We start from the raw sequence: 26383 nt of genomic DNA on the forward strand, positions 1-26383 counted from the left end.
TTCTTCGTTTCTTTACACTTCGTAGGGCTATGACATTTAAATTCATAATAAATTTAATGGTGATGGAGAAGCTATGGGGTAAAGACGTGGTTTGGTGAACGGTTTTAAGCGTAGTCTTAATTTTAACTAGATGTATTTTGGTACAGAGCTATCTGTTAAGGATAGAATTAGTTTGCTTATAGTCCACCAGTAGACAAGATGACAGATTATTTCATAGCCATTTTTTCTCAACTTGTCATAATCTTCATACTAGGCGCTTGCATCTTCCGGAGCTGCGGAGTAACGGTACTAGCGGGTTTACCGGGGCTTCGGCTCAAAGCAGGAGAAGGAACGGTATGTGTTTTAGTCAGTAAAAGACTGACTTTCCCTTTCGCCTCACCCAAGGCGGGAGAAGTCATATATAGGATGATTTTCCCCTCTCAAAAGAGTTTTACTGCTTTCGTCTCTGTTAAAATGTGTTGTGCTCTCCTTGATTTGTTTCGTATACGATACCCACGAATAATGAATGAACTCCCTGTATATGTTTTGCAATTTTAGTACTTTTTATTTGTTAGTTATTTTAAACTGGATTTTATCAGTAAATAAAATTACCTGATCACTAGGTTTTGGGTGTCAGAGCACTAATTAATACCAAAATAATTACCTACAATAATAGTTGTCAAATTGATGAATAGTTCATGTAATGAATTTTTGTTTCAGCAAAATGTTTCAGCATTTCGTTTATCCACGAGATTAATAGTGATTTTGGTTAGTACCTGCGATTAATTATTAACTATGAATTTAATTGACTATAAATAATTATATGTGTACCTGCTTGAAATTTAAATTATGTTGAACCGAATAAAAATTAAATGTTGATTACATTTATGGGTAAAGGATTTTTATTTTGATAATGTATTAGATAATACAGATATTGGCTCTTCACGAGAGGGATTATATAAAGGAGACGCATATATTAGTTCATCAGTAGACTATCACGACTTGTGCATTGGGTAGAGAAATGCTTACTTCAAAGTCAAAGACAACATCAAAATAATTAATTTCAATTCAATTTCAAAATCTTGAACGTCAAAAATAATTACATAAGTGAACCAATTTGCTCATTCCAACGTGTAGATTCATTAACCAATCCCTTAAAATCTTAACAAATATTGCGAATTAACTTAACATACATTTTCCCACAAACATGATTGTGTAAACTAGCCCTTATATTAATACTTTACGGAGCAATTGCATTCTCTTTATTACACGCTATTTCCTTCGCGACGTGTTTAATATGAGTTTCGCGGCTTATTATTAATTTTTCTAATCATTTCCATATCTCGTTAGATATAAAATGTTATTATGGTTTATTACTGTATAATTGGTCTCGGTAGATGGTTAAGTTATTTTTATCTTGTCCATGGTGATATGATATGTCCATTTCATTTCATTTAATATGTGATTTGTAGCATGGGTAATTCTAATTGTGGGAAAGCCATGTTTCAGCACGATTAGGCTGGTTTGACTGGAGTGATACCACGCACTCACAGAAACCGACGTAAAACAATGATTGCGTTGTGTTTCTTGTGTGAGTGAGGTTACCACCACCATTTAATCGTCCCAAACCTCGATTTTTATTTTAGTTATTGACACATTATTGATCCACAGAAAGCTCTGCATCGATTTTTATTTTAGTTTCGAAATGAAAACAATTATAAATAATGCCAACTAATATCCTTCCCTTTTCTCAAAAGTAATGCAAATAAACTAACTACTACTGCTTGCTACTAACCACGATACGTTGGCTAACAACTTCCAAATGTTTACAAACAAAAATTACATCGGACGTCTGCTCCGGTCAGCACAACTTGCGGTAAAACAGCAGTCGCACATTGAAGCCGGAAGCCGACCACATCCTGGGTGAAGGGACTGGCCAACCACTCACTAATGAGGGCACATTCACAAATATACCGAGCTATTAAAATGTATTTATCTAATGAAAAATTAATTTAAAGAGGATGCATATTCCTACTATCCTGATAATATTGCTGCGGACTGCCTACCGGCTCTGGCTTGTAAAGCAGGAGTAGGAACGTGATGGATTTTCAGTCAGTAAGAGTTAGACACTCCCTCTCACCTCAAAAAAGCCTACTCTTTCACGTAAAAATTGCTAACGTATTCAGGTGAACGTTAAGTAAATATCACGTAATTATGCTGGCATAAACTGGAGTCTCAAAGAAAAAACGTCTGGCGATCTGAAACCTATTATAATATTCAATAAAATGCCTGGAGCAAAGCCTAATACAGTTTTTAATCAACTCCACATAATGCTCTAGAAGGCACTAAAAAGCAAGTTTATAATGATAAAAATCCACTACATCAAAATTCCAAATAATAATAAAAGAAAATTCTACTAAAATTGAAGCGATAAAACGCTAGAAGATCTCATTAATATCTAGCTTTAGCCTCCTCAACGCGAAAAGCTAAAAAAATAGAATATTTATTGCAGAGCGAGCGTTATCCAGGGAGTTGCTAGTCGGAACTCGGGAGTCGAGAACTGGTTCCCTATAAAATATAGGACATCGGATAACGACCAGTCTATACATCGGTTAGTTATTTATACATAGTTTTGTTATATGAAATGTAAAATAATAACACCTTTACAGAACTGTATAAGAATGCATAACAAACAAAAATATTTTTAATCTCACTTACGTAATAAATAAATACATCGAATGTTTGAGTGATCAATGTTTATAATTACATTATTAAACAAAAATTTCTATTATGATGTCAGTAATACCAGTGATTCTCTTTATGCTGTAAACGATAGACAAGTTAACACAGATGATGTGGTTTCAACTGTTAAGAATATTAATGACACACCAGATGGGCTATGAGGTCGGTGCATAGTGCAAAAAATGCGGATGGATAGAAGACGAAAACATTTGATTATCATGTTGAGTGATCCGTAGATTTGTTTTGTGGGCAGAACAATTTATTATGCGTTTCTCATGATACAATACGACTGCACGATTGGCAGGTGCCGGTGGTTGAAATTGTATGTTTGTAAACGCACCCACGACACAGGAGAAAATCTTAGAGTGGGGCAAAAATATAAAAATAACTATTATACAAAAAATCTTATCTTGATAACGTTCTCTCCCATTGATAACTTTTACTTTTATATGCAAAACTAATCAAAAAAATAATTGAAGTTCCTATTTATAACTTTGCAATATTCGTCTCAATTGCTATTTTATGCAAAACTTTAATCGATATGATGAACGAAATAAAATATGAAATACAAATCATAGAGGTAGAGAACCAGCTCCAGATCTATTTATAAGTCCTAAGCGAACCCAGCCTTTGGATCGTAAATATTCTACATCTAGCTATTCTTAATTTAAGATAGCTCTTCAAGTTATGACAAGGCTCGTGTCAAAAGTATATATCATAATAAAGGGCCTCCCGTAATACTTTTATTTGACGGCAAACATTCATTTTTCATACAATGAGGCTGAAGATAAAAATGTTCTAGTGACGTTACATGATATGAATTTGTGAGACGGACAATTTGTTGTTGCAATTTATAATGATTATGCGTGCGATGGGCGCTGCGAATAGAATATGGGTGAAGATGGCTTGGAAAATAGTCTGTTGAGAATTTCTTCTGTTATGTAGGACAACATACATTTTAAAGAATATTTTTATGGTATAAGCCAGTAAACGAGCAGACAGATCACCTGATGGTAAGTGATCGCCACTGCCAATGGACACCCGAAATACTAGAGGCGTTACAAATGCGTTGCCGGCCTTTTGGGTATTAAGAATTTAAGGGTTGTTGGGGAATTGGGGATTAGGAAGATTGAGAAAGGGCTGGTTAGGCCCCCGATAACCTCATTCACATAACGCAAGTGATGTTTCACGTCAGTTTTCTGTGAGGCCGTGGTGTAACTCCGGTTGAGTCGGCCCATTCCTACCGAAGCATGGCTCTCCTTTTACTTACATTTTTGTATCATACAAGATCTACAACTGTACAAGTCGAAATAACACTTCATATGCTATAACAAAGTGTGAAAAAAAACCTATTTCACAACCTAAACAAAAAATATCTACAAAGGTGTGAGCACAATTTGGCATTTCAAGGTTCCATTCTAAATGAGGTTCGACCTGTAGATAAAAGGGCAATTTTTCGCCAACACCGGGCATCGAGGCGGATCATGACTGAATGTTCTATTTGGTAGGGTGTTTGAAGGACGTCGCTTCTGCAAAGGGTCCATTCAGTCCAAACTTTGTCACGTAGGGTCCCGTTATGTCCCAATTTTTCGTCCTTGACAGTCTGCATATGTCTTCTCGAGTTGGTTGTTTGTATTCTTGATACTTTACAGTTTAGAGCATTATACAAGGTGTTTTTGAAGTTGAGCTTTATGTTTTTTTTGTTTTGTTTTAGAGTTTTTATGAATTTATTTAGAAACCACACACACACGACGTCACGCCTTTTATCCCTGAAAGGGTAGGTAGGATGCTTCATAAAAGATATTTGAACAAATTAAATTACAAGTTGTAATTAAAAACTGTTAATTAGTTAAAAAGTAACATGTAGTCATGAGAATGAGACTAGACAAGTTTGAGCGGGTCAATGTTACAATGTTACGGTACAGCCGCACACACGACAGGTTTAAATTAAAATGTAATTAAGATTAATATTTTCATACACGAAGATGTTACAAATGATAAACTAGCGGTGTGAGAAGTGAGTGTAACTTTGATTAATTATATTTTTCCGTAATTTGATTAGGATTGTTTTTTTGTAAAGAAATCTTCATTAAATTAAGTTGGATGCAGAAACAGTTATAAGTATTTTTTTACAGTATGATAGACAAAAGGTTAATTAAAAATATATAAATTGTTTAAAGTATAAGTGAAATAATAATAGCATACGGCCGGTAATGCAACTGTGACCCCTCTGGTGTTGCGCTTACCATCAGGTGATCCGTATACTCGTTTGGCCCATATTCCATAAAAAAGTAAACAAAATCTTGAACAGTTTCATAATAAGGTACCTAAAAATATTCCATCATTTGTTTGACTATAATATTTCTGTTCAACTGTCTCAATAATTTCGCATCAGAATTCAGGAAAAAACGTGAGCACAGATCAAGGAGCGACAAAAAATGGCTTCCATAGCCGTTGGCTACAAGTAAATAAATCGACCCTCTGTCCCATACAAATATGCAATAAAAACTATCTTAGACTCTACTCCTTTCTTACTGTTTTCAAAATAAATATTTTTGTTGTTTTGCTTCTTATTTCATAAGCTACTGTTGTGTTTTAGTTGCTTTATGTTTTTTGTAGAACATGTTTTAAACGAGGTCTGGATGTCAGTTTGAAGCTATTCTTTATACCTATGATCATAAAGTTAAAAAAAAATCAACACACGACGCCGTCTCTTCGTGTGACGTAGTTATTAAGTATCAAGTAATTGGTAATATTGTTTGTAATGTATTGTATGTATAGTATTTATAAATGCTTATGTATTAAATTATAGTATTTTATGCTGCTTATGAAGCCTGAAACCAATAAATAAATAAAAAAATATAAAACGTTGATGTTGGCTGAATTCAAAAAAGTTTCGCCAGTTAAAGTATACTTTAAGTATCGTATCACTTAGCAAAAAAATCACCTAAGTTAAATACATATATTTTATCTATATCAAATAGATCGTATATAAACCAAAATTCCTAGAATCAACTTGAATTAAAAATATATGATATTATTATCCCACAAAATATTAGTCGTTCCATAAGTCCATTGACTAGATTTGAATAAGTTATTTACCAAAATTCCTCATAGTAATAAATTATATAACATTTTCAAAGGTAATGAGGCTACATTTAAATTCAATGGCTATATTTCACCATAGGGTCCAGTGACGCATCTCAGGTAAATAAAGATGTCATGACTTGACCCTAGGTTCAGGCTGGGTCTGATTGAAATCTTGATAGATAAGTTGTTCGATGCTTGTTCTACGTAATTTGCTGTTGTAATGCAAGTTAGTTTGATAGTTAAGCTTGTGTTTGTTTTATTAGTTAGTACAATAATGATTATTAGTTAAGGATAGTAGATAGGTATCAGTGTTTTATTGACTACCTCGTTGGTTGAGTGGTCGCAAGTGCGACTGCTGGGCAAGGAATCTCGGGTTCGATTCCCGGATCGGGCAAAGTATTACCGGGCTTTTTTAGATTTTTCAGTAGTAGCATGGAATCTGGAATCATGCCCAGTATGTGGCAATAGGCTCACTCCCTACTACATGGGACTTATTTCACAAATGGTGAAAAGTACATCGTATGTGCACCTCTGCTTACCCCTTCGGGGATAAAAAGCGTCACGTCACTGACTTACAGACAATACCTCAAACGGCTCAACATTTTACTTTAATCAAAATCTTCGTAATAAAACATTCCAATACATTCGGTAATTCTTTGCTCCCAAGTCCACATGTAGATTTACTACTTAGTATTAAAGTTACACAATTGGCCAGGCTGTTTGTAACCTTTTGACATTAAAGTGTACCGGCAAGCCACGAACTAAACCCGTTTGTTCTACTAAACTTAGTGTTTCAAAATCTAGCATTATGCTTGTAAATTCTCTAGTAACGGTCTTTGTTTTAATTAGAATATTTATAACTAAGTATAGAGTTGTGAAGGGCTTTAAAGCTAGTTTTGAATATTCTTTAGAAATAGGTGATTCAGGAATGGGGATTTTTTTCACCTGCTGGTAAGTAATCGCTACCGCCCATGGACACCCGAAACACTAGTGGCGTTACAAGTGCGTTGTCGGCCTTTTGCAATATTAGGAATTTAAGGTTGGTAATATTGGAAAGAGGGGTAATTGAGCCTCCAGTAACCCCACTCACACAACGAAATACAACGCAAACGTTGTTTCACGCCGGTTTTCTGTGAGGCTGTGATATTACTCTGGTCGAGCCGGCCACTTTAATATCATTGATGTTATGTTTAAAGACTAATAAAGACTGTATTAAAAAAAATATTATTTTACTGAATTAGACAAACGTTCTTGCATTGAATCTAGATTGAACTTTATTTGTTCTGAGATCAGCCTCTATATAATCAAACATAGCCTAAAGGCTTTAACGATTAATAAATTGTCATCGCCACAATTTACTTGACAAAGTGATTGTAAGATCAGAAGCTGTAGTTGTAACAGTTTAATGCCACTCAAGAATTTTAAAGGAGTGTTGTTTGACATCGCACGCAGCCAGATTAATCAATGTTAAAGGCAAGACAACAGCAATTGCCCAATACCTATTTAGAACTGCCAATTACAATCTTAAACGGACAAGTAATATTTAACTTACTGCCGGCCAACTAAACTTTAATCGAAGTGATTTATACCAACAAAATCCCTTAATAAAACCCAGAAATATTTATTGATTCCAATATCATAACAAAAGGAAACATAAATAAAAGGGCAGACCAACAAAAGAGAAATAATTAAAATCGAAAATTTATCAAAAACCTCAATCTATAAAAACGCACCGGCTCGAAAACAATCGATGAATCCCCAAGAGATTATCTAAATGAAGATACAATAAACTTTAAAAAGATTTTAAAACCGTAAATCCATAAAAAGCATTTATACTATCGAAAAAAACAATACCCCTGCTATGTTTCTCATAGTTGTGCCATAAGGTTCAATCAATCAATGTCCTTAGGAATAAAAAAAGGTGAGCATGCACGACCCACGTAAAGTTGGGGGATTCAAAAAACTTTGACTTGTATATTTTTTGTGGGCCAACCACGGGAATTGTTTCTGATGCTCTAATAGATGTGGGTTGGATTCTATTTCTATTTGCTTGTTTATTTACAGAGTATGCGACTTTTGAATACCTACGCCTTGTAGTTTAGGAACGAAATTAATCTTTCGGATCTTTTTTGAAGAAGCATTTCTCGACTTCTTTTGAGTTGATTAAAATTTTGACCAAAATATACCCAAGTCAGTGCTCATAATTTATTGGGTTTGGCTTCAATTTCTTACCATAAAAGTAAAATGAATATGAAAAGAAACACCAAAAATTATTCGGAAACGCGATATTCATAACACGATTTGAAAACTGCAAACCTTAATTAACGTCAATGATTTACGCGACGATCATATATCTCCCAAGATCTTAGAAGTTGCGCCTCCATTAAACGTAAAATATGCCTCCGATTTAAACTCCGAAACATAAGCGTATGATAAAAAAGTTCCTCACATTATTTATCAAGCTGTAATCTCATACATTCCCTCCACATTCATCACAGAGCGTCTCGGATGTAAATTTTGCCTCGTTTCACATACGCTGAAGATTCTCTATAAAAATTATGATTACCCTCCTCTTTGACAAACCCCATATCTTTGGCAGTTAGCCGCCCCTTCGCTGCAGCGTGATCCTCAGAAGAAATGAATATTTATGGAGGACGCAGTACATTTTTATCGTTTTCCAACCCAACATTTCGTACCTGCAAGAATGGAGAGAGATGTCCAAAAAAGCGGTCGGTTTCATTAGAGGTATAAATTAGAATGCGCGTGTGGACTTCGGGCTCCCAAATTTGGGGGCCCTCAGTCGGACGTATTTTTGTGTATTATACTTTCAAATTGTGAAATTCCTGCAAACGACCAACAGTGCGGTTTTGGATCGAGATCATTATTCTGTCGATTTCTTGTTCGTATCGTCATCCGAGCCATCGGGAGGTTAAATCAAAATAGTCGAGTTTGTTTTATCTGAAGGAATGGGTCCGTTGCATTTGTTTTGAATAAAAGTAATAACTATAAAAGCTTCAAAGAGATTCGTGTTTATCGATACATTGAACCAATACGTGCTTTGCGTTTTCAACATGTGTGAGCTGTTTAACTGGAATTTATCACCAGCTCGAAGGGAGACGTCGCGTCGTCGTTATGAAGATACTGCTTCACTTAAATGACTTCTTAACGGGGGTCCCGTTTTGATTTGTCACATGTCACCATAGACTAAGTTGTCGAGATATTACGCTTCTAATAACTTTAGTGTGTTTTAATAGAACGTAATTTATTTCTGTTTTAATTCATACCAACCCAACTGTGCCGGTAACGTACAATCATAAATTAAAAATTTGTTCGGTAACTTCAAAAAGAAACTTGTGTAAGGTGGAAATTAATTATATCATTAGAAGTTTTTAAAATACTTCACTCACTTTATAATTAGTACACAACACTGACTGCATGGTGACTGGGCAAACGGCTGCCATGCACCGAGTAGCGGGTTCCATTTCCGCATGGGGCAACTCTTTGTGTAATCCACAAATTGTTGTTTCGGGCCTGGGTGTCATGTGTAGGTATGTGAACTTGAATGTTTGTAAACGCACCCGCGACACAGGAGATATTCCTAGTGTGGGGCAACGTTAAAAAAACAACATTTATTTAAATAACGTTTTCTAAACAAAATCTTGAACTAATAGAATACTGCGTCTGTTTCAAATAAACCTATCCGATTCATTTCATAGACACTATTCCAAGCATTGTTTCAAAGTTTAGAACTATCCCTGTCTATAACTCGATTGCTTGCGTAGGTGTTGAATGGTTATTTATCGACAGCCATATCGTAAGATGAAAATCAAGATAGAGCCCATCAGGATAAGGGCCTCATTAGATATAAACCCTATTGAACACTTTGTTTAATGTTATTAGGTAAACTGGTCAGACTACTGGATAGTAACTGTCAAACAGATATAGGTAGTAAAATTCTGTGAATCAGTAGTATAGGCATGAGTGGAGCGAAATTTAATAGCAGGAAATATGATAATAATATTATGACTCATACATTTTAATACATTGCTCTAAATATTCATTTTGTGGCCTTATGCAATAATATGGATCAGTCCTGAACTGTTGCATGAAAAGGACTATTTCTATCCTTTCAAATCTATGAGAATATCTACAATAATTCGTCAAAAATGTCTGAAGTATAATATTTCTATTTTGTTCCCTTGATGAATCCAATTCATCGATGGATATCATTGTACCAAACACGTCTACACTGGACATGAATAACTCAACCGTGGTATCGTAAGTAGTCCCTCACTTCCACTTCAAAACTATCTTCCTATCAACCACATATTTCTATTTTATACAGTGATGACATTTAAACTCAGGGCGACTCAACGCCGACGCTCTGCCCTGTAATTTCGTTATCAGATCATCTCGGCTCTTAGTTTTTGTGCCCACACTATCTCACGGAACGTCATTGTTTCCATTTAGGCTTGGACTTGTTTTTTATCCAAAAGATGATTTAAAAGGATTAACGTTTGTTTTTTGGCTATATGATGTTGGCTTTCAAATATTTGAATCAATTTTAATTAATTTATTAGTCTGAAGACGCATCTGTAGTGTGGGACCTTTGGGAATGTTATATTATACCTTCTTACTAAAAACATTCAATAAAAAACAGCAAGAGCGAATGCAAATTTTAAAGAGATGTGTCCTCTCTAGGGACTTGACCCTCGCTGTCTGTCTGCCCCGGAAGGGATCTAGATCGTGAATTAACTACGATTCAGCATTCAGCATTATTCATATTTCTGCAAAACAGAGATTTTAATACTTTCACCATTTCCCTCTTAATGTACTTTTTATTGTTCTGGCAATTCGCCAACTTTGACATGCGTACTGTTTTCGTAATAAGGCAGAACGTAAAGATCAGCAATAAAATAAAATCTCTGAATCATTGCATCGACACTGCCGTCTATAACACACATTTAATATTGTTATAAAACTATTACGCACCGAATTTATACCACAACTATAATTATTAACTATCCTTGGGTACTTAATTTTTTTCTTAAAGTTGCTTCTGTAATTTCTATAAATTATAGCACTATCCTAAATCGACCTCAGCTTCCTTAGACACCTTCTCAAGATAAAAACACATATTACATCGAATCATTACCCATAATTCTATCAACGTAATAACGGCTTTCTACCAAATTACGTTCAGAAAAAAATATCCCGGGAACATCTTTATCATCATCCGGACCCTAATCAAACATGATCTGTCGCTTTATAGACATAGTGTAGGGTTGACACTTTATGGTTTAATTACTTCCGACGTACAAGCCCTAATTGTTGGTGTCTCGTATCTGGATGATGTATCGGCGAATCAGTCAACGTCAAAGGTCAAAGGGGTAGAAGAGCTTGGTGTAATTAAATTTGAAGCTAATTGGAGGCTTCTAGTATGCAACAAGATTAATTGTAATTATAGCGTGTGCAATGATAGAGTCGAAGGAATATAGAATCTATCGACTGCTTTTCATCTAGCTGATTACATGAGTCACGATGAATTGGCTTTTGCACCAAATAAGTTGTAACATCAATCTGTCAATTCTTGTAATAAATCATGATAAACTACTTCTTAGTCCACGACTTATTTAGACAGGACGCGATCAATGATTCAACTGTTTGGTAATGTGTTTAGTAATTTATGAAATTGTGGTTAGACGATATTAGAGTACACATCCTGTGTTTTATTATATTGATCCAAATTCTTAGTAACAGCACAGAGTAGGTTTTTGGCATCGGGAACATGGCTGACTAAGTCAGTCCCTCGCCTATGACATGACAGGCAATTTTATTCTCTGAAAAATGTGGGCATGGAATTTTTACAGTCTAAAAGCTACTTCAGATTCAAAGGCTCTTAACTAACCGAAAAAAACAATACACTCGATATATCCACCAAAAACGATCCACAAAGACCACTAATTTTCAAACGCGGACAATAATGAAATTTTTCACCGCCAGCCTTAAACAGAATACTCTCGCACTAAAAGAGAAACGTTGACATCGGCCTGGTTTAGTCTTTATGATGCACGCGGCTTAATTGGACGCATTTACGCCGATGGCTTTTAGCCGATAGCGTCACTTTCGACATTTCCTTTGATAAGGCACGTTCAGTTAAAAGGGTGCTAAAACAACACAACACCAGTTTACAGATTTAATTAAGATCGCACGCGAAAAACTGATGAAATAAAATGTCAATTTACAATGTGTGAATAAATGGATTTTGTGTGTGAATTTGGAGATATAAAATTAGTAATGTAACCGCTTTAGTATCCACAGTTGGGCCGAAGGTTTCTCATTTCCATTTGGTTAATGGATCCGCGTAATATCTTTTATTTTTATTGAAGAACGTATTGTAGCGTTTTATATTATCAATTACATATTATGCGTTGGTTTCATGCTCACAAATTTGAGCCCAACGTTTAACACTCGGTTTACCATTAATGTTTTTAAACATTTCCAGTCCGGTGTGGTGTTTTGAACGAGTCTTCTGCTCATTGGTTGTTGTCGGCGTGACGTGCCATAATAAAGAGTACTTTTTATGCCCTACTATCTTCGCAAAGAAAGAAGAAAACTAGGGGTTGAAAAGAGGCACCTCGTTAAAGAACAATGGAAATTACTGTTCCACCTATAACTCTTGTAAAACGACTTCCTAAAACTCTTCAGTCGAGCTAGTGTTCCAATTAAATATACGGAACTAGTACTTTTTCTAAAGCATCGTTACAGCGAACTCCATGATACAAGCAATGCGACATTATTTCCTTTTTCATTGGTATCTTGCCAAATATTATACCGTAGTTGGGATTTTATTGTATTTTCTTGAAATTGTATTTTCTTAAAATTCCACTTGCTTCAGCAGTTTCGTTTTGCTGTCCCACTTTTGGTATTGTGGTAATATTTTACTATTGTACAGTCTTTGGTACGTGCAATACATGTTAATGTCGTGTTAGTATTTCGTACTTACTTTGAGATACTTGGTAGAAGTTTTAAACAAGTGTAGACTGTGCTGGCTCTGCGTAAGGCATCATTTATACATGGCATGGTAACTATCACCGAGAAATTTTGACATGCATTTAATCTGATGCCACTTTATGAGGTGAATTATTGGACTACAATATGCAAATCTAGTGAATATTGAATGTTATCACTAACCTAGCAAAAAGTCGGGGCCAAAATATTCTCGAATAAAATGTAACAAAATATCAGCTAAAGCGTAATTCATAAAGATTTACGCTGTTTACTCCTTCTGAATTTCCTGATAGTTTTAGCGTTAGCGATAGAAGGCATTTGGGCACTAGTCCAAGACCATATCAGATTTATTTTACTACTCTTATCCAAGTTAGGTGCAAAGGATATCCGTCCGTGGTCACGCTTGCTACAAGTGAAATGGTGACTCATAAGGTCTTATGTACCTGCTATAAAACCTCTTAGTGTTTAGACTTGTAAGGCTTTAAGTAGTGTAGGTATTATACCTGCATGATTGGCATTTAAAACGATTGTGTTTTGTGCTGGTGAATTTTGATTCGATGCTTTGTGAAGGCTTGTGATTTTATCGCATGTCATTGGTATCTGAGAAGGATGAGTGAAAGATTGATTGCAAGATGGTGCGTTGATTTTGTTTTTTTAAGTTATAATATCACTGTGCTTCGGTACTGCCGTACTGCGGTACAGTGATATTATGATATTTAATCAAATACATCTTGATAAATGATAAATGATATTTGTTTTTCCAAATAGGTTACAATGTAACTATGTTACACGTCAATCGTCTTAAATAAATTAATCTGGATTACCTGGTAATAAGTGATCAGCACTGCATAGATACTGTTAAGTGACCCGAGGGGAATTACAACCGTTGCTTCTTTACTTGCGAAACGTTAAGATAACACCTCGAAATCAAATTAGACTATGAGGAATTTGGGAGGTTGAATTACCAAAATCGATAAAATAATTTATTGTTAAGACTGTCCGCAAATATGTATATAAATTTTCGACACTTAAACCCATTGGTAAAACCATTATACAAAAAGAAATGTCCAATTTTTTATGACAATATCAACGTTGGCATATCAAATTCAATTTTATGTAACGCATTCAGCAATAATTCTGTTGTGTGTAACCATACACGCATACCAAGGGACTAATTTCGAGAACAAATTCAATATTTTCAATGACCATCCTCATAAACCGTGTTATTAAATTCTACGCTTTATCATTATTTTTTCTACCTTTACCATAATTTGCATTTTTAAATTAAAATGTTTGTTGTTCAATATCGCTTTTGAATAAAGCATTTTCACTTTGATACAACGAAGTTAGCGAGATGACCTGGATACGTTCTACGTAAAACGATTTAATTAAAAGCACTCAGGAATATCGTCCCGAAATATTCGAAAAGCCTATGTCAATAAGAATTGTTTTTGCGTGTCATAAAAATGTACATCTATTTGTATTGACTTAAAAAGATCAAGTGGAAAAAGACAGGATTGGAAGGGATAAGCTTCTCTAATCTCCTAGTTACTATAAAGAAAACAACGATGTTTTTCTTTGTCGATTTACATTTTCGTGAAGATTTTCCTTCAATCTGTTGAACACGGAGTTAAGAGAGGAGAAAAACCAAGTCATAATATCAATGGAGTAGCTATTACCGTTGTCGAAGATCCCGGGCTGTCTTGACCCATGACAAAACAGAATAAAAATGTTCTTAGACCAGTTTTTGACTGTCTGTAATGCGATTTACATTTATTCATCTTCGTTCGTCCCCTTTTTTGTCTGTCTTCCAGCATTGTTACTTGAAACAATGGTTTGCTATCGGGAATTTATCATTCTAACACCATCGACGGAAACGTTGCTTGATATGTGTTTATAATGTGGAATCATGGTTAGTTTCACGATTATTTTACTCCATAAATGTTTGTATAGATCATAACAATGATGTAAGCGATTGTTTTGTACTTGTGTCGCATACTGATTGTTAAATACTTTGTAAGGTGTGGTCTGGAAGATGGGAATCTCTGGTGTTTGATTTTTATCGCGATATATCTGTCATTTTGTGAAATACTTAAAGACTGTGGTTTTCCTCATATACTCGTATTTTTAAAAAATAAGGAAATTCTTTAAAGTTTTGAATAAATGTGTAATAAGAATGCAACGTAGATTTTATCACTTAATAATGTTAGTCTTATAAACTATTACATACTTTTGGTAAACAGTTAAATCCAAAATTGCTTCCTCTTGAATCACAACACACCACAATTTCTGAAACAAGACAAACATTGAATTAATATGGCGTTCCAATATTAACTTATATTATAATTACACACATTAAAAAAAAACGCATCATAGAATAAAATAGAAGTCTTGTGCTTGGAATCATGTCTAAATAAATGACCCTGATCTTTGACATTCCCTTATAGGTACTTTACTTATCCATAAAAGTCGAATCAAACGGAGTTTTTATAAACAATAAATTAAAATTTAACGATATTATGACAGCATATAGACCATTAAATAGAAATAAAAATATGAAAATTATTTTTATGATCGGTTTCAGATTGAAAACTTCTATTGTTGTGGATGCCTACGCTCTACCTACATTGAAATAGTTCTTTTCTAAGTCTTTTGTCACCTATTTATACACTCAATGTGGGGTAAAAATATATTGTAACAGATGGTTTGTAATATTATGTATAGTAAAACAAAATTTTATAACTAAGTGTCATTATCGTGTTGAGGTCGTTAATGCTATACAGCTCCGTAATGATCCCGTGATTCCCATAATGTTATTAAACTTTGATCACAAACAAAAGACTCCAGTAACACGCCAATCAGTAGGCAAATTGACGTAAAACGAGTCAATATTTTGAAACTACCAAAGTTAACCTCAACAAAACTGGTCGTGTTGATTTAAAAAACAATCGTAGGGGAGGGTGCTAAAACTCTGTTTGTGCGGGACAAAATTTTACGAGCAGGGACGTCCGCCTACGGCCCGGAATCCAGGCGCCACAAGCATTAGACCAGCCGATATCGGAATCGTATTCTACATTAACTAAACATAAAAATGTTTAGCGTCACATAAATTATTTAGTAAAGGAGCCGATTCGTTTCACAGATCCGCACCACTAATGTTTTATTACCATTGACTGCCTAATTTTAAAGAAATTTATAACAAGATTTTTGTACTTAATTTGATTTTTATAGTCAAACGAATCGTAAACCTCTGCGGTGACGTTATGAATGGTAAATATGTTTTAAATAGTTGTAAATGCAGCCCTTTTGAAAGAATTTTTAGCCCACGCAGGGCTTTCTATGTTCGATGTCTGTTCAACAATACTTTTAACCGGGCTATGATTTCGAGGACCCAGAATGAAGTATGTCTCAAAGGACCATAACAATGCTTTGGGCATAATAATAGTTGTAGATTTGAAACTAATTTGAATATGAATGGGCACCCTCCCGCGCAGGATCGTAATAACAAATATGAAGTGTTGCCTTTGTGCCTACCCCTCATGATTTTGACTCTGCTATAAAGAATTGATTTCGAACAGTTACAGTTTTAAGTAATTATAGATATGGTTGTAATTGTGTGTTTTATGTTTTGTTTTGATTTGCGTGGCCGTTATTTCAATCTCATGTTTGCAAAATATATTGTTCGAGGTACGCATTGTTCTTCAGAAAATGGAACGTTACAATTTTAATACTCGTACCGTCTGATTTGATAAAACTTGACAAAGGGTAAAAATACTTCGGAAGGTTTAAATAAACACCGATCATTTGTTTAGGCAGTAAGCGCTTAAGGTCTTTTCTTTGTTACTGTGTATTTAAAAGGTTTTGTAAAATCACCTCAGTGATACTCATGCTCGGATTCTTTCAAAGGATTCTGTCATGTTTAAGAAGCTTTGGAATGACAGATACCACATTTTTCTTTTCAAAACCAATAACGATAAAATTCCCTTCACTGTATCGACTCAATTAAAACGCAATCTAGTGCAAGTCATACGAATAAAAATGCCAATAGCTGCACACATTTATCACCGCAATGAATAAACTCCAAAAAGAAACTAAAACGGACCCTCAAAAAGTGATCGTAAATAACTGCAATTAGCTCCCTGCATACACATATCATTACGTATAAAATCCTATTTACTCTGCGAGGGCGTTAGTGCCACCCTTCGGTGGACACTCGACAGATATCGATCCGCAAAATTTTTGCACCACACGTCACATGTGGCCATTTTCCATATGCAAATGACCATTTCCCCCTTGGCTTTAAGTATGTTTGTTTTTTATGTCTCCTCCTACATTTATTTGTACACTTATTTATGGTCAGCGCTCGCGTTTTGCTGTTGCGAATATATCATCCAAGTACACGAACTGTTTTTTTGTTTCACCAAATTGCGGGCTGACTGTAGACTTTAATGCATTATGCATAATTCTTGGTTAAAATTTCAAGTCTAGCTCTTTTCTAAAAATAAATTCGTTTACCTGATGTTACAACGTAGTGGTGGTCAGTAATTTTAACTTGCAATTTGAACATTTAAATTCAATTTCAGTAGAATTATGTAGGTATGATAAAATAGTTCAAATAAACCAACAGACATTTTAATGAAACTATGCAGTACGCAGTAAATGATTTCATCGTCAATCGGATGGAGAATTTAATTACATTACACCGAAATATCCACATAAACCGCGACGACCAAAAAATAATTATTTCGCTATTTATAACATGACAGTACGAAGCGAGTTAGGGTCGCGACACGCTAGAAATAAGCTGTCACGCGTCATATCAAATCGAGTGTCACGGTGGCTCGGGACGCTCGGTAATTTAGGTGCGTTGTGAGCGACAGCCCTGACTTCCAGCTTTTGTAACAAATCGAACTGAGTACGGTATCGCGATATGGTTTTAGCAATTGTTTTGCGTGTTCTGTTGGACATGCGAAATTTAATTGTATGTCTGTCATGATGATATAGGCATGGGCGCGAGTGAAAGCGTAGATAAGGTTCGTTTGTTAGATACCATCATTAATTTAATTGAATAGCTGAACGTGATTTCGGTAACGTTGAATTGAAGCTATCGTTTTGGTATTGTGAATATGATGCCCGTTTTGACGTCTATATTAGAGTCATATTTTGAGATAAGTCTGTAGACAAAGGCAGAATCGAAAGTACAGAAGTTTCAATATTCAGTGGTTTATATATAGGAAACATCATGTAATATTTTCAATTATTGACTTACTTGGCTTAATATCCTGTGACCCTCGAAGGCAGAGGTTCACTAATGTTCTTTTCGATCATTAATAAGAACAAGTGAATGATTGAAGCGTGGCATAGGTTCACGTGTGGTAACATGTCTATGCTAGAAGCTTTATAGCTCCTATTACAATACCTACACCAAGCCTATTGCCAGACACTGGGCTCCGTTCCAGACTCTACACTCTGACTGAATTTATGTCCGAACTAAAACTCCGAATAGCCATTTTTTCATCAAAACGGGCTTTTGGTAAAAGAATAAACATTGTATGTGACGGCAGTCAATCCTGCTGCTCAATTCCATTCCACACGAGTGATGTCCAAACGAATGCAGTTTGTACTGAATTAATGTTTTTATAAATTCCAGTTTCCATGTCACCGATGTCACCTGAATTATATTTTATGGACGAGAGTTATTGGTTTTTCGTAGCAAAATTTCACACATCCTATTAATAATTCTCGTTATATTTTCGTGCTGTACGGTACTGAAATTGTTTTGGGTGAAAATTGTGTACGAAATAAATAGTTATGATTTTTTCGAGAAGTCTGTTACAGCTCGATAGTCAGGTGAAATTATATCCAAACGCTGACTACATAATTAAAGACTAATAATTGTTGTGATATAAGAAAAAGCTTAGTAATATTTTCCTCAATTTTAAATCAAACCCTTATTGTTGCCACGAGACTATAATAGCAACATAATGAATATAACTTTAATACTCATCCTTACACTAATTTGTTTACATAAACATCGGCAATAAAGCAACAATACAGAATTGCTGACATCATCTTAACTGCCACGTCTCGGTTGATAGGCCAACGTGACACGCGACAAACCGTTGATTACCAGCGTGACGGGCAACCGAGTGACGGGATATGTAATTTATGTGGGAGATGCTGATCAAATTTAGCTTCTACGTGTATATTTACTGGTTGAATATAACGTTAACATAAGAATTCATTTAAGATAGATTAATGTTGCATTATCATGTTAAGAAAATATTCTACTGATGCGAAAACTAGAAACTAGTAATGAGTCCCTTTCATTAAGCATCGTTATTCTTATCGCCGTACTCAAACTCCTATAAAGCTCAAATCTATCTATTGGAACCAAATCATAGTTTAAGTAATAACTAAGTCTCTAAAAATGGCAGTTAGTCATTCAAAATAAGCTTTCGTATTACTACAATAACACATTCCATTCCAACAATTTGTTTATAAAGAAAAAATAAGTAAACAAACAGTCCAACCGTTGGCGTCGTACGTAAAACAAAAGCGTCGTCCACACTTTCATGTCTCAGTTGATAGGCGACGTGACACGTGTCACGCTGTTGATTACCAACGTGACGACGTAACTAACTGGGTGACGGGACATGTAATTTTTGTGAGAGATGTTAATCTTATTTTGGCGGGTATGAAGAATATGTGGACTGTAAGTATACGGTGTGTACTTGCCAAGCATAATAATGAGCTCAGAAAAGTTGATTAACTTAAGCATAGCTTAGTACCTATTATGTCTGGAAAGATATAAAATTAAAAATATATATATATATATATTTTGTTCGACTGATGTAACTATTAAACAGAAGAAACTATATTAGCCATAAGAAGGTACAACTACTACACCAATGAAGAATTGAAACAAATAAACAAACAAAATTTCAGGCATCGACAAATATGTAAAAACTGAGAAATACCTCTCCATAGCTACACAAAATTGCCTGGTAACCGATTTAGATTGTAATATTGATGCAAATTGTTACTTTGAAACAATTTCAGACATTAATAATATCGATTGGAGCTTCGCCGATAGCGCTAATGTTGTAGGAATATTAAAAGAGCGAGCATCCATATTGTATTGATATCGACTTCATGATACAAATGGAGCATAGATACGAAGAGTATTCGCGCATCATAAAATTGTAAGAGGCATAACTGGTTTTTATGCTATGAAGGAATGAGTAGATACATTTGGATCAATAGAAACAAAAATAGTTTTATAGTCTTTCAATAGACAGGAGATAGTTTGGGTACAATTACTTATAGACTCTGTGAGCTCCATATACGTATTAAATTTATATATTATTTAATTTATATTTTATTTTATTTATCTTCCTTTATGTTGATGGTGGTGTAGAATACTTGTCACCTTCCTAACTTTCTGGATGACATTGTGATCATAAACCCATTTTGTAAGGAAGGTCCATAGTCTAAGAGTGAAGAGTGATCTGCCATGACTCATGCGGAGTTGATATTAATAGAACTCATACTAATACTCAAAAAATCAGCTGAAGTCATAAAATCAGCTGCTGATTTGCGTCTACTATTGGTCATGTTCTTCTTAATAGTCCACCTCTGAGCCACTATGAATGAAACTATAATATACCTATGAGCAAAGTCTAGAGATTTCTCAGTCTCAGACATCACATTCGTGAAAAACATTAAACACATAAATGTGAACAATTTAACATTTCACCCAGTTGTATCATTTGACTGACATCTTCCGATATCAAAGCGAGCGAAGTGGACTCGGGTCGTGTTCTGTTGTCCTGCTTATTATCAGAGCATAATGTACAGGCATATAGCACATCAAGCTATCCGTCACTGACAAAATTGTGTAAAGGACTTCTAACTTTATTGCAAAAGTTTAGGGTTGAATGTCTGTTGAAGGAGTTTGTCTGTTTGGTATAGGTTGATATGCTGTCAGGACTATTATCTTCAATAATATGAATCACTGTGAGTATTGTATTTATCTGAATGTGATCGCTCACACTGGGTGTTCTCTAATCAGGTTTACGAAGTTCTATTGCGTTTTGTCAAAGGACTTGTGTGTTATGATTTATATTACTTTTAGTTTGTTTTTATCTTATATTTTTGTTATTAAAACTGGTCTATTGGATGTTAGCATTATTCTTAAGTATACGTTCATAGAATTACATACATACATACATATATACATATCGTCACGCCTTTAATCTACGAATTAAAAGGTGTATATTATGGCACGTAATGCCATTGAACAATGTAAAGTTCAATTTTCTACGAATTTTGTTTAAGTCATGTAATAGGTGGTGAGCCTATTGCCATATACTCGGGCACATTTCTAATGACTCCGTGCTACTACTGAGAAATTTTCGTAAAATCCAACAAATTCGACCCAGCAAACTTTGCCCGAAATGGGAATCGAACCCGATACCCCTTGTACGGCAGTCGCACTTGCAACCACTCGAAAACGAGGCAGTCATGGGATTACTTTCCAATATTAAGTAAAATATTTTCACATGAAGGTTTTTGGTAACAGCTACGATATTAAAAGCTGTGTTTTAGCGAGGTAGTCCATTTATCAGAGAATAATTTATAAATTTATTTTCTACGCACATTTTTGATCTGCAAAGCTCCTGTCCTAATCTTTTCACTCTTTTCAATTTACTAATGAATACGTCAGCTCAAATAAACCGCCCTAAATCTAAAACAGGTAAACATCAACAAATTCGACCCGCAAATTATGTCCAAATGGGTCTGTTAACGTCCCCGACCGCACATTAAGGTATCTGGGTCAATTACCTAGATAAAGTCCACCGCGAAATTACCGTGTAATCAATAGGTAACTCATAAACGTACGCATGGGTGAACTGATAGTGTAAACCAGTCACCAATATTAATAATTCTAGGAACTCCAATTTAAACGATAATCCCGCAGTAGCTTGTACCTTTTATCGGGTACATTTTTGCATTTTTTTTTTGTACTAGTGATTCCATAATGGTGACATATTGTCAAATTGTTTTACCACCCATTTAGGAGATAGCGTATCGAAAATTAATTTTCCCACGATTGATAATTTTAAGTGTTGCGCAAATGGTGTTGATTATGTTTTTTTTGCTTTTGATAATATTTTAAACCCCTTTACCGTATATGGAGCGTCAAATGTGACAGATATGCAGTTTTGTAAATTTACATTGCGATAAATTTTGTATGATGGATGGATCCGTTAACGTAAATTTACAATAATTGGATATGTACTCTATTGTTGAAATTTTTATGCTTTTCTATTACTACCTATAGGTTTATCAGACTTTCAGGCTTTCGCTCTTTCAAATTTCTTACTTGTAGTTATAGTTCGTATTCAGTTGTTTGGAAACCTTCAAAAGGTAGATGTTACTTGGTACAAATCTTTGATTACAATTGTTTACCATCAATTTGTTGACTTATTTATTTTTACTCTGACAAGCACGAGATCGTAGGTTCGATGTTCTGTATTTTTAGTAATAACTATGGTATAATTACACTAACACTCTCGAAATCTGCCTCAGCTACATTAACTTGTCTTGCCTTTATCTGTTCTTGACTACTTGTATCAAACCAAAAATCAACACCCGTCACAGGCAAGTACCGAAACTAACTCCAAGTATCATGATAAATATCATCATTCTCGAACACATACTTGAAGTAACCCCTCCACGAGCCGTATGCAAATAATTGAAGCATCCGCCCTTGTCGAAAATAAAATATACGAGACTGGTACGTTCATCTCGAAATCGTCACGTCTGTCGAGACGCGTGGCACACGATTAGGAACACGTGACATGCTTCTGACTTAACAAACACCCTTTAAATTTAGTGCGAAATGAGAACACTCTGTGAAATGTTTTGTGAATATTTTTGACAGGTTTCTGTAGTAGGGTTAGTGTTGGATTTGTTTAGTGTAGGGTTTGCTTCTGTGTGTTTATGCCTAAGTGTTAGATCTTACTTTAAACTTACCCATGTCCCTCTTTTTTAGAAAATATGTAAAGTTATACAATAGAGTACATCACTATATCCAATAATTATTATGGTGTAAGTCATATCATAAGGTTTTAGGCAAACTGAACTAAAGGGATATTGAAACCTTGATTGATTCTTGAAAGTATTATAAAATGTGTCATTAGAAATAGTTCTATATAAAAATCCAAAAGCGTCGTTTCTACTAGACCTCAGAGATAGCTTCTGGTTTGTAAATCTGTGAAATAAAATAGGCAATATCGATACCACTTGAAATTCAACCACTACGCCCTGAACGATTTCTCACTGTGATACAATTTTTATGAAACTACATTTGAATTGCATCAGTGTTCGTGCGGTGGTGCTGACATCGAAAATGGGTGCTATTTTCTTTTTAAAATAGTTTTATTGATATAAAAATGCTTGTGGTAGTTTTATAAAAGCTAAAATCAGTTCTGTTTGGTAATATTTGAAAATACTTACCATTACAATATTCTTAACTATAAAACTAAAAAAAAAAACTATGCAAATAGTGCTTCTTCTGATAACCGATAGCTAAAATTATCCAAAATTCCATACAACTCCATTTAACAACATAATTGACAAAATAATAATTCTTGTATAAGATCTAATATTTAAATGTACTTATTCCGAACTCAATCGTATAACTTAAAAAAATATATGCTTTTAGAACATAAATTGAAAATTTAACAACGTTATATCTGTCCAAAGTTCTAGAAACCCGCTATAAATACAACCCTTTAACTGCCTATCTCCTTTGTATGCTAGATTGCGATTCAGTACGTGCTTAACCCTAAGTCCTCTTCCATATGTTTACTCAATTTTATTAAACTGTAAATTTACTCTGCGATAAGCTTTACGACTATCTAACACCTGCCTGCTATCGGTGTGTGAAATAATATAATCAAAATTGGATTTGCCGATGTGAACGTGTCGTTAGTCGATTTGCTTGGAATGTGGTACTGCGTTTATGGTATGTATGACCCCAAATGTTGTTTACACGGCAATGACGTCATTATCGCTTTGATTTGTTCGTGAAAAGTTCTTTGCTCGAGCTTATCTGTGTATAGATATAGTAAAAGGTTGTTAACTTATCATATAGTGATTGATATTAAAGTGATCCACTAGGTTATCGTGTTGATCTATTATATTATTTGAGTGTTAGAGATTTTGTTGTATGTCTGTGGATTGATAATGGATATTGCTTGTGTGGTCCTTTATAAAGACATGTAGTTACCAAACAAACCTTGTAAAACTAGTCATACAGAGCCTATTATTATTCTTCACTCCTTTATTTGTACCTTGTCTTTTCCCAACTAGTTTTGGGCCCTGTCTGTTACCATCGCGATCGGTGTTTAATCGACTTTATTTTTTATTAATACGTTCTTCAATATTTCGAAGCATTCAATCTTCCATAAATTTATTTTCCATGAATTTATTACTTGCCGAAGAACTTCGTCGAGTTATTTTATTTTTTGTATTTTTCAATAAAAATATTTTGCAAACTTCTGCTTGGAATGTTCAATATTAATTAACTTTTTCCAGATTGTGGAGTTCATAATATTGACGTAACAGTTTCAGTTGGAAAAAATCCAATAGTTATTATCGAACAGATTGAACGAGACTTAATGAACTCATTATAAAGTTGCGGAGAGTGCCAATTTGTGGTACAAGTTATAAGCGATTCTTTGTTAAAACAAAGTAATTTATATACTTAATAATATGTCATGTTAACACACGTCTTCCATTAGAACAGTGTAATGTAATGACACTCAGGGATAAATCCAAATCAGAATGCTAAATTGGCTAAACAAAATGGTTCCCTGCTAAACGTCTTGCAAGAATTCGCTCTATCCATAATATTTTCCCAAAACAAAACTATAGAATTTAACCATAACTACAACAATTAATTAAAAGAATTTTATCCTAATCACCATAAAACATACCGTACCAAACTACATATTATATTAATTCTACCTCAAATCGCGTTTCTTATAACATTGTACCAGAAACAAGTTTCTCACACTCGACCGCAAGGGTTCCGCCGCTAATTAATTGAAGGAGACTTTTCATTTGTCGATTGAACCCACCGTTACCCAGTCACCTTTGGAGGAGGGCGTAAAAACTGCGCACGTGCCGTGCCCTGGAGCGAGTGCAATTTCACCCCTTTAGGAGTTAGAAAACTTCATTTAGTGTTGTTTTGTTAATGTGTGAAGTAGACTTATTTTATGGGAAGTGATTTTAGTATTTTTTTTATATCGTCACGCCTTTTACCCCCGAAGGGGTAGGCCGAGGTGTACATTATGGCACGTACCACTTTATAATGTAAATATATACAATTTATAAGTCCCATGTAATATGGTGATGAGCCTTTTGCCATTATACTGGTTTTATTATGTAAAACCGTCACGTTCTAACTCATTCAAAAATTGCCAAGAAAAAAGTGCATGTTCCCATACAAAAACACTTAACCACCGAAAATAATTTCCACTACTGACTACGTACACTTCACACTGAGTGTAATTTACTCCATGAAATTTAAACCGCTAGCAAACATAGTCAACGCTGCACAACATTTAAAATAAACCGGGCTGTACATGAGCTAGTAAAACCGGCACCTATGTACGTTCTAACTTAGTTTTTGAACCTTTAAATGGATTAAGCGCGGTGAATTTTGCAGCTAGAGAATATTCTGGAAATAACGCTATAAATATCTCGCGTCCAGTTATTAAAGGCATGGACTGTGTAGAAGATTAGCGATGAGTTGATAAGAGGAAATTAGGAAAGCTTGATTATAATTGAAAACTGGTTTGTGAGTGATCTCCAACCCTCCTGCCAAACGTGGAGATTACTGTAAGTCTTTTATGTATAGAAGACTTATACGCTAAGTAGATTGTGATTTTGTATTTAATTAAACTAATCATGATCTATGAATTATCATGATCCCAGACCTATGGTCTTAGGTAAAATTCATAAACTTAGGTGAAGTATCATTTAGTTATAGAATAGAGTCTGAAACCAATGATCTAAACACTCTTTTAGAAAATCAAAGGTTTGATAAAGACATCGAAATGAAAGTAACAACTGTAAAAAGCGGTAAAAAGTAAAAGTGTTCAACCTTCAACGAAATCGAAGCAGCTACTGAGTGTAAATGATAATTTAATTTATGCAAATACATTATTATCAGGTACAAACACTTTAGTTTCCCAACAGACAACAGATAAAGTCATTTAACATTTAGCCCTAGATCTAGAAACTGACGAGAAAACGGACCAACTGTCAACTACAATACAATTTGCATGAGAAGTAAAACAACAGTTGCTTAAGCTAAGTCGAATTGTTTTGTAACAACCGTATACTCTATTTAAAATTAGTTGTGTGAAATATATAATTATTCATATAATATTATTTGTGTGTAAATTAATAGTTTTAAAAGCTAGGAGCGATCAATGTATTTATATTTATGAAAAAGCTTGAAGAGAACAGAAATTCTATGGAT

The 26383-nt window shown here is 34.6% G+C and overlaps 1 protein-coding gene across 1 annotated transcript in view; it reads right to left on the reverse strand.

The window, feature by feature from the left end:
• LOC118282062 (netrin receptor UNC5C) overlaps positions 1-26383 on the reverse strand; it is a 127179-nt gene that overhangs the window by 71972 nt on the left and 28824 nt on the right. Inside the window, exon 2 of the mRNA XM_050701485.1 lies at positions 15053-15111. The gene's annotated coding sequence lies outside the window, so the exon portion shown is untranslated. The remainder of the gene's footprint in view (positions 1-15052; positions 15112-26383) is intronic.

The sequence above is a fragment of the Spodoptera frugiperda genome, chromosome 20 (assembly GCF_023101765.2).
Source record: "Spodoptera frugiperda isolate SF20-4 chromosome 20, AGI-APGP_CSIRO_Sfru_2.0, whole genome shotgun sequence".
Taxonomy (NCBI): Eukaryota; Metazoa; Arthropoda; class Insecta; order Lepidoptera; family Noctuidae; genus Spodoptera; species Spodoptera frugiperda.